We start from the raw sequence: 14,613 nt of genomic DNA, 5'->3' as shown, positions 1-14,613 counted from the left end.
CATTGATATGATATTCCGTTAATACGACACTGCTTATGAAATGAATCATAATAATCAAATTTCCCTAGGACAGCATAAATACTCAATCACCCATCATAACATATTACGTTACTCTTTCTACTACAGTGATATAATATATCGATCGTAGAGCGTCTCGACAAGCAAGACCAACTTTTGCAGCTGACAATGTTCCGCCCGTATCTTACAAAAATTTTACCCTTTTTGCCAAGCTATCAGTCTTGATTTTTCTCGGCTGGTCTCACTGTGATGGGGCTGTCCTAGACCTCTCTCAAAGTCAAAGTATGAAATACACCCGTAATCAAGAAAAGGCTGTAAAACAAGAATTATCAGTGCTCAATTATCTGTTGCATCAGTGAAAAAGATCTTTGTGCGCCATTTAAAGATCAGTTATTTAATGCTACCTCGGATTGTCTCATTAGTAACCGCCCTACCTGTACGCAGTTAGTTGGGTTTATTTTGGTCAAAGAGGTACCACTGATAGCCTAGATCACAGGAAATTCTAGTTGGAAAAAAGATAGCCGATTTGAGCATTTACCCATCCACTTTACGATGGCTTTCAACTTACCGTTTACTGCGTGAAACTCGCAGATGTCTTAAATCTTTCTCTGGCGTGCTTTAAAAAACTCGCACTACGCACGCGACAATTATCAAAGTTAATTGGATGACATAGTTATGCGGACGATGGTGTACAGCTTTTCAGTACACTGGTGAGAAGCGGAGCCCGCCTTGGGCCTTGATCCCGCCTATAAGAGTAATAATACGTTCCTTCCTAAAATATCTGAACTCGGAACTTTTGTGTGCAGTGTCTATAGCACCGGATTTAGATCAGCATATTTCTGAACTAGTCAAATCATGGAAAATGTTTTCAAATAAAATTAAAAGCTTTGCTTGTTGTTTATTGTTTTATCTAAACTTTTGTACAAGAACCCCATATGACGCTCGAACGTACACAGAAAGCGCAACATGGGCGATACTGACAAATAAATACTTCAGGTTGGGAGTTAGCAATCTTCATAGCAAGTGTATTATGCCTTAAGCAATGGCTGTGTGTGGAAAATGCGGAAGCGATTACAGGAACGCGACACATCTGCATCCCTTATAGGTTACTTATACCAAAGACGTTTGTCTTATGTACCACAAACCCCTTTGTGGAAATGAAGATGCTATTCAAGTCAGTGCTTGTTTTTATTTAAACTGCTTGCCTTATTTTTGTTAATTAATGTATTCTATACTCTACAGCGAACGAGAGTACGTATGCAAGAAGACCATCAATGATTTTTTGGTCTTCTTTGCGTACAGTCGCGACCTTAACTAGCTTACCGCATATAAAAGCATCCACTTTATGCTAAAATATATACAATCCTTGATTATAGACCCTAATGTAAGTAATTATATTGATAAAGCTGTAAACTGGCTTAGTTTTTCAAGCTCTTCGCAGAGGTTGGCACAAAATTGGATTTTCGAAATTATTATTAGTTGCTGCGGAGCGCAACACAATATCGCGTTTTCCGGATTTCTTAAAAATGTCGACATGTTCACCATCGTTAGTAATATCTACATGTAATTTAAAGGAGAAAGCCAATTTCATCTCTAGATGGAACAACGTCAATTGGTAGCTTAGTTGCAATGAGATGACAGGATAATTCACATAGATTATACTGTATATTTAGTTTCTCGTGTTTTACACCCGACGCTTAAACTAGCATCCCAGCACCAAGCGAAATATTGGATTTGAACCTGGACCAAGTTTATCCATAATTCCACTTAATCATCATTAAGGTCACGGGGTACTTGCGTCGAAGTTACTGCATTATATGAATCACGGCGGCTAAACAAACTGGCCGAATCGCTAGAGTGGGGCAATGGGGTAATCAGAAGATCGGACGAATGACCTTAGCGAGATACTGGCGAGGGCACAATAGAATGACAGAAAACTACACTGAATTTAGGTTCATAACTCGAAGGCCAGACGGTCTAAACACGTTTGGCCTTCGAGTTACGGGACCAGACAGAGCTAGTTAGTTTCCGGTGTCCAACACGAATTCTATGCGAGAAATGGATAATCATTTAATTTGTGTGACTGCAGCAACAGACGAACAGTATTATATATATTTCACAGTTATCGTACAATTAAATCAAAATAATCACGAACTAGATAAGTGACATTGAATCGGTATAGCAGCGGAACAAGCATCAAGTTCGAGGTATTTGTGGATAAACAGACTCGTGAGAGTGGACAATAAGGTAACAAAGAATAACCGTCCTGCAAGATGGTTACATACAAGTCGAATAGATATACTCTTGGGTCTGTTTTACTTCGTCCTTAGCTATTCTAGAAATATTTTCAAGCTGAAGTTTCAGAGAAACCGTGCCTTCAGCAGCGTCTGAATATGCTTGCCACATCAGCCAGTTGACCCGGGGCGTCAATTAAATTCAAGTGTACACTGTAAAGTAGATTAAGCTTATTTTTTTTTTGTCTGTTTGAAAAACAGCCATTTTCCTATTAAAACATTTATATATAGTATATCTATATAGTTACTCTTAGTGTTTGTTGCTAAGTAAAGAACACTGTTACTTGTTGATTGTCGTCTATGGTCAGTTTCGCAGTAATCCAGCTAGCTCTCAGAGCGCTTAAAGCAATACGAAATTCTATGGATATCAGCGTTAACGTAAACGGTGGAGTCAGCCCGTACGAAGCCGCCGCGAACGCTCATTTGCCACAGGAATGAGGGTTGACACTCTCACCATTGTGCGATAAATGATGTCAATCACTGAGGTTTCTGTGCTGGTTTAACAATAGTCATCCCAATGTTAAACCTGCACCTTTCCTGGAACGAAAATTGTATGGCCTTTAGCTAAATCTGGCGAGCTAACCAATTGCGTCGTTGTATTATGAGAATATGGGTGGCTTCATACAAAGTTATCAAGTTTTATAGTGGAAACCAAAGAATCCGCATCTCAGAAGGAATCAATCGATTACGAGTAAGTTTGGTTTGTTGAAGTTAACGGACCGTCTGTTTTTCTATAGTGTTCAAGTTACCATCCCGTAGAATCTTTTGCCACAATTTGTAATTATCTCGACAATGACAGGGTTCTCTGGACCATTAAAAATTGTACTGATATATGTTGTTACAATAAGCAAACACGCTAATTACATATTCATTGGCGACAAATAGCCGCTTTTGGCGTGTTTCAATAGCAAAAACAAACGCCGAAGAGAAAACATGAATGAGTCCTCCGAAATCTACGAAAAGGCAAACCGTATGCTAGAGAAACGGAATCAGTGACAATTGTTAGGAAGATTTTATGTTAAGCGTCCTACCGAGTTTTTGATAACCTATCATCTTATAATTGCTTTTAGTGACAACTTTAATTTCTCTTTAAATTTATTTTACTTCAACTTTAAAAGCTGCACCGGAGCTGTAAATGATTCAGGCATCCAAGGAGAACACTTGTTGAGAGCACCGGCATAAATTCGCAGTACAAACCCATCATCGCTCAGTGGGCATATATTGGAGAGATCAGTTCGAATACCGAACGAAGGGCGTGCAAATGATACTTTCCTAATCGAACCTAGGTGAACATATAGTGAAAGCTTTGAAATTTCCTGCTTCCAATTGTACTCGGAGGTTCGAACTTATAGATCAGCACGAAAGTTATTGCTAACGACAAATTATGAAAGCAAATTTTGTTTTTTTTTTTCTCATAATTCTTATGAAGAGGGCAATTTGGAGCGTTTCGGACCAAAAAAGTGTATTTGTAATCTCCAGTCAGATAAATTGACATTAACACACTGTATTAACAGGTAGTTCCTAATCAATCGAGGGCTGTGAGTAGCTTTCGAAGCCCCAACATGGCAAGCTAACTGGAATAATAGTTAAATAGATAACAGGGGCGTATTAGTGCCATACATTATGATGCGAACAACCTGTCGCGCTTGGCCGATTCCGCTCCGCGTACTGACACAGACGCTTCACATTATAAAAGCGTTCGAATTTCGCAAACTGGTAATGTGGGCGCCCTTTTTTTTTCTTAACTATTATAGACTGTACTGTTATAGACTTGGGCATGTTGCCGCGTTCCCATTTTTAGGTGGGGCGCATGGGCCGAACAAGTTCCTTAAGCCGAACATAAGACGCCGGAGTCGGACCTAGTTTGCTTGAGCAGGCGGAGATTGCCGACGAAGGCTGTGGCAGCGCCGCCGGCTCGGGAACGGAACGCAGTGGGCCACACAGTCTGTATCAAAGAAGGGGGTCGCAGAGGCGCTTCTGAGTGGAAATAGCAGCTGTAGTAGACGCCGCTACAGCATGTCCATGTGTAGTGTGGACCAATGTTTGTCTGTGTGCATGTGCGCTCGACGAAGCGTCTGTTTGGACGAAGCAGCAGAACCAGTGGCAGGGGCATCGCTGGCCGTCGGGAAACTGACACACTATAGAGTCGTGGGGAAAACTTCCGACTGGCTAGCAGTTGGGCTCTCTGTTGGCGGCGGCGGCAGCAGCTGCCTGTTTTCTCGTGTAGGCGTCTGCGAGGGACGGTGTATAGACGTGCGTGTGCTCGAGTCTGTGTACGCGTGTGTGTGTAAGAGAGAAACGTGCAGTAGCCTCGTCTTGCCTTCCCCGGTAGCGACTGCTGCTGCTGGCGGTGAGTCTGAGGCTCTCCGATAAGGTATTCGGGCCCGGCGGGCCGTGAAGCGTCTATCACTGGCCAGCAGAAGTGCGCCACCGTCGACGGACCAGCCGAACCAACGACGGACCTTTGCGTTCCTCGAGCGACTTGAACGGCACACACTCGTCGTGCTGCCGCTACTGCCAAGGGGACGCGGGGTTTATAGGGTACTGGGCCATTGGCTCGTAGCCAGCTCTACAGCGCAAGCTAGTTTGCTCCCGTCGTTGTCATCCCCGCACTCCCGCGACTACGGCCACTGCCACCCGATGGCCAATAGCTCAAGCTAAAGCATAGCAAACGGCAGAAAAAGCAGCGGCAAGAGTAGCTCCAGCAACGGCCGACGTGCCCCCTCGAAATGCGTCTCATATGGGCACCGACGGCAGCACCACTAGCGAAGGAAGCCCTACTAGTAGCAGCAATAACCGCCTGAGGAGAAGGAGGTGTAAGGGGGTGAAGCACTCAACGGGCCCTCTCTCGAACCAGTCAGTCAAGCCATCCCCCACCGTTCGTCAGCAGCCCTTATTTTCTTCTTCGCCGCGCCGACCGACTCAGCGCAAGGTCTCTAGGCAATCCACCTACTCCATTGGCTTTGGCAACCGTCGAGCAGTGTTACCACCTCGCAGTTGTCTTGAGTGGGTGAGAGACAGCTGCTGCTGCTGCTGCTGCCGAAGACGGGGGCAAAGAAGATGCCAAGGCAGAGGTAGGGGAGAGGAGGTCAGCCAACAGGGTTTATGAAAGCAGGGAAAGATCACAAGCACAATCTGATTTTCACGGCATATAGCCGACTAGCTGCTGAAATCGATAAATGAACATGTATCCAAATAAATCATTAAATTGCATTTTGAGGGTTATTACTCCTTGTAAACTACGTGCATTGCATCTGTCTGATCATTTAGAATAGTAAGATATGTATTTTAGCCCTGTTGCGGTGATAGGCGATAAATAAATAGACTTAGTAGAACATCCGACAAGTCGTCCCATACACATGCTTTGTTAGGGAGACAGAATCATCTTTAAACATTTAGTGTTTGGCACTAAGAAATGCAAAATATCGTTTTCTTATCTATCACGCATACTATCTGGAATTGTCGTCTTCAGAGAAACTGCTCCACACACGTTCTTTTTTTTTTTTTATAATAGTCTCACCGATTGATTGTTGAGAAACAACGGGTGTGGTTATGTTGTTTGTTTATTACAGAAAGCTGCAGTTACTTGCGGAACTGTTCTTCATTTTGGTATACGTTGTGGCGGAGGTACCATTTCAAGTGACACCCGTGGCTACACCAAATACTTTTCAATAATATGAATATAATGCATTACTTTATTTAATTCGCTGACTTTATTAATGATATAATCCTAAATAATTTTCACCTATACGACTTTCTCGACAGGCAAATAAAAGCACATTCAAGCATCTGGTTTAGTTTTATGTGATCGAGTTTTTTAGATTGTCAGAGGCAGCGGTGAAAACAGGCGCAAAGATGGGAACGGATTCAGAAACCACGTGCGTGCACGAAGCCACCACAGAATCCAATATGTCGTCACCGTTGAAGCCGTCTCCCTTCATACATGATCTACCACCTATTTGCTATTGCAAGAGTCATTGTCGCTAGGCCCGACTTACACCAGCACTATTGCTACAACAACTAGCGTTTCTACCCAGTCAGTGTTATTCCCCTAAATTTGCCAGCGTTGGCCCATGCACACGTCTTCTCTAACGCCCGCCCGACAGCTTTCGCAGCTCTGGCCGTTGGGGCGGCTCGGTCGGCCACTCCATTTAGGTGTGTTTAAGAAAGCGTGTTCCCAGTGTGATAACTTGAGCTGGTGGCCCCCTTTGCTCAAGCCCCTCTCGGCCTCCAACCATCCTGATCCCACTCCTATTACTACTTCAAGTAGCTCCGAGTCAACGAAGAGGGAGACAGAGAGAGAGAGAGAGAGAGAGAGAGAGAGCGAGATCCTAGCAGCCATATTGTCGGTGGCCGACTGCGGAGCACAGCTGACCGCTGAGGCGCAGGGGTTACGGAGTAGGGGAATTAAGGGAAGACGAAGTCGTCTGTGAGTGGCTGCAATGGGGTGGCCTTTGTTTACATGTTATAAAATCAGCTTGTACAGAGAGAGCAGAGACGGGAGGGAAGGCGAGCGCGCAAGAGCTCTTCGCAGACAACCCCCAGCGCCTCTAGCTGCTTGGCCTGCAGTCTAGACGTTTCACCATCCTTTTGGCAAACGCTGGTCGTTGAGACAACGAACGGCGAATGAAAAAAACGAGCTGGTTGGTCAATGCGCTTCGTATTGCGGGAACAAAAACTGAATCCGCCTATTCGGCCACTGGACGCATTTATGTGCCGTTTCACGTATAGAGTAGTAAACAGTGGTCCAGGCGATAATCTAATTGAAAATATTTGTTGCATACTATAGTTAATTTATGTTCCTGGTGAGTTTCTGTGACACCGCACTATCGGCATGGTCCTTTTGAAAATTTAGTTCTAATGTTGATGTGCATTGAAATGCGCGTATCACAGTATTATCAATGGGTGAATACAGAAAGTGGGATTTTTTTTCAATTTGGCAGAGCTTAGGCAAAACGAGCGGACGCGCTCTGACCTACCTTTTCTAACTGTTTTTTTTTTTTTTTTTTGTGTTTAACGTGTAAAGTGAAGATAACGCTATGGAAGAAATAAGCGTAGCCAAGTTGCTGCGGAGTATGGGGTTCAGCTTGAAACGTTTTGGTTTTACATAAGCCAACTAATTAAATTAAATCAACTTATTGCTGACGCTCATACTAGTACTTTACTATTTTACGTGATATTATATTAAATCGTGTGTCCGTAAATTTGACATATTCAAAACAGCGTAGATGTGCCGCGCAGGTATCGAAAATCGGTGCCATAAGGATAGCGTCTTCCATCGATGACTTGTTTCGCAGATGGCGTGACAGGACTGTGGTGACGATTTACTCAACAACAAATCTATCGTATTATAAACTATCGTTTAGTTATCTTCTTATTTTGAAACTCGTAATAACGACTTCATTGGATGTGATGACTAATGGCGGCCATCTAACAAACTGTGAGAAGTTCAACTTTCTGAGCATATTTCGTTATTGCTATTATTAACAACTTCTATCCGAATAACTCTGCTAAATCAGGATTCACATCCAGCTCCGTTAGCACTTTTGTAGGGTTAGGATTTATGCAAGGTTATATCGTGTTCGTCCAAACACGTTAGGACAACGGGTACCTGAATGAATAGAGATCATTCTGTCTTTACGTTTTGTCAGAGGGCAAACGTCGTTAGAAAGTCTTTATCGTAAGGCACAGCCGAAAGTAGCAGAGAGAAAAAAAGCCGCTACTTTCCCTGGTGAGGCCGTTAGACACCGCATAACAAAATCCACAAATACATGGCATTTATGAAATCACCGACGACAATCGTACCGCTTTTAAGCTTTTTAGGAACACTTCGTTTTCCTAGCAGGACGTCCGTGACCCGAATATCGCCATCCTTTGGTTGAGCAGGACAGCTCTCTGGAAAACACGCACGCCCGCCGGCTGCCTTCTCTCAGATTTTCGTTTTCTGTCAGATTTGATCGGAAGTACAACAAAACGACTTTTTGTATAACGTCGATCTTGGACGCAAAGCATGTATCAGTGCGCTTGATTTGAATAGAATTGCCGAAATAAAAATTAAACGATCATTTTTGACGACCAGATGACTTACGCGTTTGTTGACGATTTATATTTCTATGGGTATTGTTTGCGTTCATGAAAAAGAAGCAAGACGTTCGGATAATTAAATGAAGCAATGAAGATTATAACAAAGGTGTGTATACACTTTTCATTGATATTGCACCACATGTATTTTGATGGATTTCAAATGTTAAGAAGTTCATGTCCAATGAAGAGAAGCTAGACTGCTTCTGGGAGCTCTTCTACCGCGTCAATCTTTTCTCTGCTACTGCCCAGTTCGTCAAAGCAAGCTGACAAACATCATAAAAAATAGCCTGAAAAACGATTGTTTACTACTTCCGCTTAATAGGCTAAAGTACGTCCTTAGAGAGCCACTATCAGTCTGTTGAATTAAAATATCGTAGAGCTCTTTTGGTCATAAACTTCTCATACACTGAATGATCTAGTCTTAACACCATATTCATATTATAAATACGAAACGAAGCTACTGAATTTAGTTAGTATTAGTTTATCGGTGTCGTATGTACAACTACTCATGTCTAGGCAAACATCGGACAGATGTCTTCGATTACCGCCTACTGAAATTGTACGAAAGATTACCTTATCGGTATTTGCTAAGTTCACCGAGAGAAAGTTGACTGCCTGGGTAGGAGACATCCATCCCGCGAGATTGATGCTTACCTTACATTAGCAACGTAGAACTCGATCCGCTTGGGTGATAACCGCGCTACCGTCGCTGTGCCACCTGTAATGGCAATTTCTTATTGCTTTGTTTACACGAGAGCGTTTCAGGGCGCTGCTAATAACAGCCCAGATAAAATTGAAGGTTTCAAATTTTACCGCCACCGCCATCAGCCATTTCATCGCACGGTTGACTCTCACCATGGAACGAAATATGCCCACCCGCCGAATTCGAATTTAGCTAACCGCTAACATGCGTTACCCACTTACCCCTCCTACCTACTTGGACTAGTCCACAGGCGAATAAACTACTGCAAAGGTATATATATATATATATATATGTATGTGTTTATGTGCGTACATATAGTGTAGACATTGCAGCGCTTACGTATTGTTGAGTTCACGGTTAGTCCATAGTGCCGTATATTGCTAAACTTAAACATTTGATTGTTGCGTTAGAGTTTTATAATGGAGCTCTATAGCTCCCTTTGCTGTCCCTTTCTTCTCCTTCGTCCATTTATTTGTGCACTTATTTTTCAGCTAGATATGATGTTGCTTCTGCTCAGTGTCCAGTGTTAAGTGTCGTGCCATGCTTTTTCGTCCGTTTGGACGTTCAGCAGTCCGTGCGTCCCGCCATTCATCTGACCGTTTGTCGAAACTCTCTGTCTCAATCCTATTTTCCCTCTATTACAGTTTCTCCGCCCTTCCCGCTGCCCCTTCCGTTTATGCTTTTATCATTCACTGGAGACAATCACTTGCGTTGTGGTGTTTACGCTGCAATTTCGCTTATACACCCACCACCCACCTTCTACGTAGCGACCACCGCGACGACTATACACACACACACACGTTATTTTAGCATATCATAGTGTGTATGTAGATACCGCTATATGGAACAAGTGCCAGCGTGACCGTCATCTGACTCTTACGTTTCAATAAATCTCTCTCCAACAATAGCAGCAGCAGGAATGACCCGAGGCTGAAGGATAGGACCACCGGCCAAAAGAGCGACCAGTCTGCGGGTGAGCATGCCAGCTAAATAACTAGTTACAGACGGTAGCAGCAGCAATTAGCGCGAGTTCCGGATTAGTTTTAACGTTGTTCGGCGGGCGCGCTGCCATTACGGCCTACGGATGCGGCCGCGCAGGCCTTCGCGCGTTCCAGTCTCTCCTCGTACAGCTGCCGTCGCTGCACCGAATACTTTACGAACCGGCGCACAGCATCTGCCTGCGCCGCTGGCTGGTCCAACCGTCGACTAGCGAGCGGTCGACCCTCAGACAGAGGCAGGAAGTCACTTGGGCTCATGTGACTACGAGTACTACGGCTACCGCGGAAGTCCGCCACCGTTATACCGCAGCAGACAGCGCTGCGGTCGCGCCAGGCTAAACTGAGGGCAGCTTCGGCCAAGACCGAAGGACTCAGCCTTGGTTGTCGGACTCAAGGTTTGACTTGCACAACTCACAGCACCAGCAGCGGATGGCTGTGAGGAATCGCTCTTAATGTTCATAATTTGATCAGGTCGGCATCCATTTAATGGAGCTGCTACAGCTGGAACAGCTACAACGAAAAGTTTGAGAGATGCGATGGGATGCGGACCAGCTGCTCTTGCTAATGCGGCGGTAAGCAGTCAGCAGCAGCAGCAGCAGCAGTTTTCCCTCCGTGGGAGAGATAACAGGACCATCGCCAGCACCAGCCGCACCGACGCCATCCAGCCGCTGGCCTGACCCCTCCCCCGCTGCTGGATTTTGTAGTACTGGGTGGAGGCGGCGAACGCTGTTTGCCTGGCTGCGTGCCAGCGGGGATGGACAGATGGGAGGAAGGGGTTAGTACAGCGCGGCAATAGATGCTGCTGCTGCGGGCGGGCGGGCGGTCGTATAGGGCAGGTTTCTGCTTCGTGTTCAGTTCTCCGGGGGCAGGTGGTGGTGGCGTCTATAGGGCGATGCCATAAAGGGCGAACAGCCTCCATGGGAGCGAACCGGTGGTGAGCGGAGTCTGATCTGGCCGCCGATCTTGACACTCACCGAACAGCAGCAGGAGCTGCGGCGGCCGAGTGCTGCCGGTACACGTGTCCTACAGTCAGCGCGCCAGAAACGAGGTATGGACTGCCACGCATACAATTCACACAAGCAGACCCACTAAGGAAAAAGATCCATTCTGCTCACCTGACGACCTTTTGCAAGTGCGTTGGTCACTACGTGTGCGCCGCGTTCAGATAATTCAGACAGCGCGCGTAGACTCACCCATCCGCGTTTATTTTTCGTAGTACTGCAAACGAATTTACTAAGCAAAGCAACATTATGGCACTCAACAACAATAGGTCATTACTACATGGCTGAAATGCAGTAATAAACGCGACCAAATTAAAAATAGCCCTGTATATATCTAAAAATTATCATCATGTGCCTGAAAAATAAAGAGGCTTGGTTGACTATTGCCCCCTTTTGGTCGCAAAAGTTCTTAAATCTAGAGGTTTACCCGCGAACTTTGGTGTAATAGGTGCATGCAAGCATAATTCTATACTTGCCCGCTGTTCGAACTCTTCTTCATTTCATTCATCGAATTTTCCTTCAGAAGATAACGGTCTGTTCTCGTCCTTGCGCTCGTTGCTTGCAGCCACATAGAATGAGATTATCGCCAATCGTGTAGATCAAAAACGACATTGCCACTCTGAAGGCCGCCTAAGTATTGTGCAATTATATATTTTCTAAAAAAGTAAACCTTTCAAAATACGCCCATGTCTTTTTCATTGGTCCCCATTCAAAGCTTCCTAAGACACAACTTTGTCGATACACCTTTCTCATTTTTTTATGTCTACATAACCGCTGATAGCGTCCTACTTTAGGGTTAGGTTCAATTTTGTCGTGCTTCATTTCACAAGGTGTCCTACATTACACAGAGAACCCAATATAGCTTTCATGCATTTCTCCTCTTTTTCTTGCTTTCCACAGCGGCAGAGTGCACACTACACAGCAGTTCGTCCTGAGAACCAGTCGTCAATACGGTTTATCTCATGTTGGCTTTTTTTTCGCAAGCCCAGACTGCCCTTTTTTATCTCACGCCGCTTCATATTGGATCAGCTGACCGCCGTTGCCATCTTATAGGGGCCTTCCGCTCCCTTCCCGTCTATCAATCAAATCAGTGGCAACATAGGCAGTTTTGCGACGCTCAGCCGAACGGCGAGAGTGCAGATGTCGACAACACGCCGCCAACAACTAGACATCTTGGCATCGTCGGCTGGCTTTTTGCTATGGAAAGAGCTTTCGACAATTAGTAAGCGTTATGGAACAGATTAAGACTGGCCACTCATGAGTCTTTTAAGGAATGGCGAACGAAGCAAGCATATGACGCCACGAAACCCATGTACACATATCGAATATAAATAAGTGTATTTTCGTATAAAGAGACAAATCGGTATACTTCGGTCTTGTTAGAGAGAGCGTTTGAAAATACGAAGAAAGGCTGGTCAAACGTTTACGCAGTTCCTAGCTCTAATCGTTATGTCAGGTGACTGGTATCAAATATGACGAAGAAAATTTTCGTTTGTAGGCTCGTAGCCTTTGGCATTTGAAATTACTCGTAGCATTGTCTTCCTATAGAGACGCGATCAAAAACGTAGAGCTACAGTCCCTACGTAATACGTTCAATGCGATTTCAAACCTTGTAAGGTTTTCTGTCTCATTTTACTGTCTATTCTTTGCCAGCAAAAAAGTCACCCCAATTGAACATTGTGAAGTGAAATGAATAAGTTAATTAGCTGATCAATATGATCAACGCGTTTCAGCCAGCGTTATATATATATATATATATATATATCTAATTTCCTGTACAATGGCACATCTATGCACTGATCATGTTCGGCAAGTTTTAGTTGTCTGTTGCTGGAAACTTATTGTGGCAATGCGAGTACATGTGTGCATTGCACCTTTTTAACAGGTTCCCTGTTGTCTGGATTGATCTCATTTAGCTCGTGTAACGGCAACAACCGCTGTCATGGCCGCCGCCATCGCCGCAACCGCCGCTCTATGACAACACGTTCGCTACGTAGCGTTACGACTAGGAGCCCGGTGTCTCGTGATCGGTGCCTGAAAAGTAGTCAGCCGCATATAACGGCGACCATGCCCCCCGGGGGAGAGAGGACGAAAACGGATGAGCTGGGGACTTGGCTATCTGAACGACGGTATCCAGCTGTGCTACTCTATCTGACTACGAATGGTTGCTCTAGTAGCGAGGCCGGATCCTGTGGGCCCACTCACCGTCGGCCTTAATCAAAGTCAGATTGAATTGTCCAATTTTGCAGCTTGCGTGTGAACGTGTGTGTACGAGCCTGCTGTATTTTTCCAGCCGCTGCCACTGGTGCTATTGAGAGAAGAATTGCGCTCGTAGAACCTGAAGACAGAAGTAACCGGTATGGACGGGTGAACGTGTGCTCAAGCTGGTCAAGGAATGGGAGGGACTGAAGTGCGGAGGGTTTGAGATATCCAGTAGAATTCAGTGAGTTGAGGGGTAACTTACGGAGCAGGCGGGAAGCGGTTACGATGGTCGCACCTGAGCCCCCCGAGCTCTGGTGCTCGACAACTGTCCGAAGAATGGACAGAGCTATCGACGCATTCGACAAGTCTTGGCAGCAGGACGGGGAAAAAAAATAGGCGAAAACGAAGCATGCCCTTATAACCGGTAGCAGTAAAGAGAACGAAAAAGCATTCTCTTTGTCCTTTTTTCCAATGCAGCAACCACAACGGTGACCCTGTAACGGCTATGCCAGTAAGGACATTGAACACGAGCGGATACGTATAGGTTCGCATACGTGTAGTGCATCCTCCAACATCTTTTTGGCTGGAAAGATGCTACACCTCATTTTCTACAATGCGAGACGAATGCGCCAACATAAGTTTGTACAACAACATAAGCGAAATAAACTTTCAGGTTTTAGGATAAAAGTTGAATTTAGATCGCCAATCGGATTATGCAAACTATGGACTTTTCTGGATTTCAAATAATGGATTTAACTCTGGATTATTATTTAGTAATTAATTTGTTTGACAACAATCTAGAATAGATGTATAATTAAGTTCCGTTGCAAATTGTACTTAATGTTCAACAGTTCCTTTAATCCTAGGCTGGTTGTACTCTACATTGTCCATGGCTGCCCTCTATGGTTGCCTTTGCAAATTGGCACCACTATGTAACTTGATTAGAAGTGATGCGGCTGATCTGAAAGACAATTATTTTGCGTGTGTCTAGTGTAACCTATTTGCTTTTGTTCAGAGTTATGTAACAAGGACACCTCCGATAAGCGAATATACACTTAGCCAAAAAATCGCTAAATGTATACTGTGTTTCTTTGTCTCTGAAAAGAAGCAGAAAAGACGCGCCTCAAATCTTTGACCTGTTTTACCTCTCCGAACAATCACCTCTATTAAATTGATGTAAATGTACGGATATGCCTGTATGTGCGTGTGTGCACGCAGCGCATGCACAGATGTTTCTCTAGAAATATTTACATATCCCATTATCTAGATCTGAATGGAGGCACTTACGACAATCATGGGCGGACACAAGAAGG

General features: G+C 44.6%; 1 long non-coding RNA gene across 1 annotated transcript; it reads left to right on the top strand.

Moving 5' to 3' along the window:
* Positions 1-9,255: 9,255 nt before the first annotated feature.
* Positions 9,256-14,085, top strand: LOC147755122 (uncharacterized). Its single transcript, XR_015330488.1, has 3 exons — positions 9,256-9,369; positions 11,999-12,320; positions 13,015-14,085. It is a non-coding gene; the product is annotated as an uncharacterized LOC147755122 (long non-coding RNA).
* Positions 14,086-14,613: the final 528 nt, after the last annotated feature.

Source organism: Varroa destructor, unplaced genomic scaffold (genome assembly GCF_002443255.2).
Source record: "Varroa destructor unplaced genomic scaffold, Vdes_3.0 BEIS01000006.1, whole genome shotgun sequence".
Classification (NCBI taxonomy): domain Eukaryota; kingdom Metazoa; phylum Arthropoda; class Arachnida; order Mesostigmata; family Varroidae; genus Varroa; species Varroa destructor.
The sequence above is the reverse complement of the archived record's forward strand: the minus strand, read 5'-3'. Positions and strand labels throughout refer to the sequence as shown.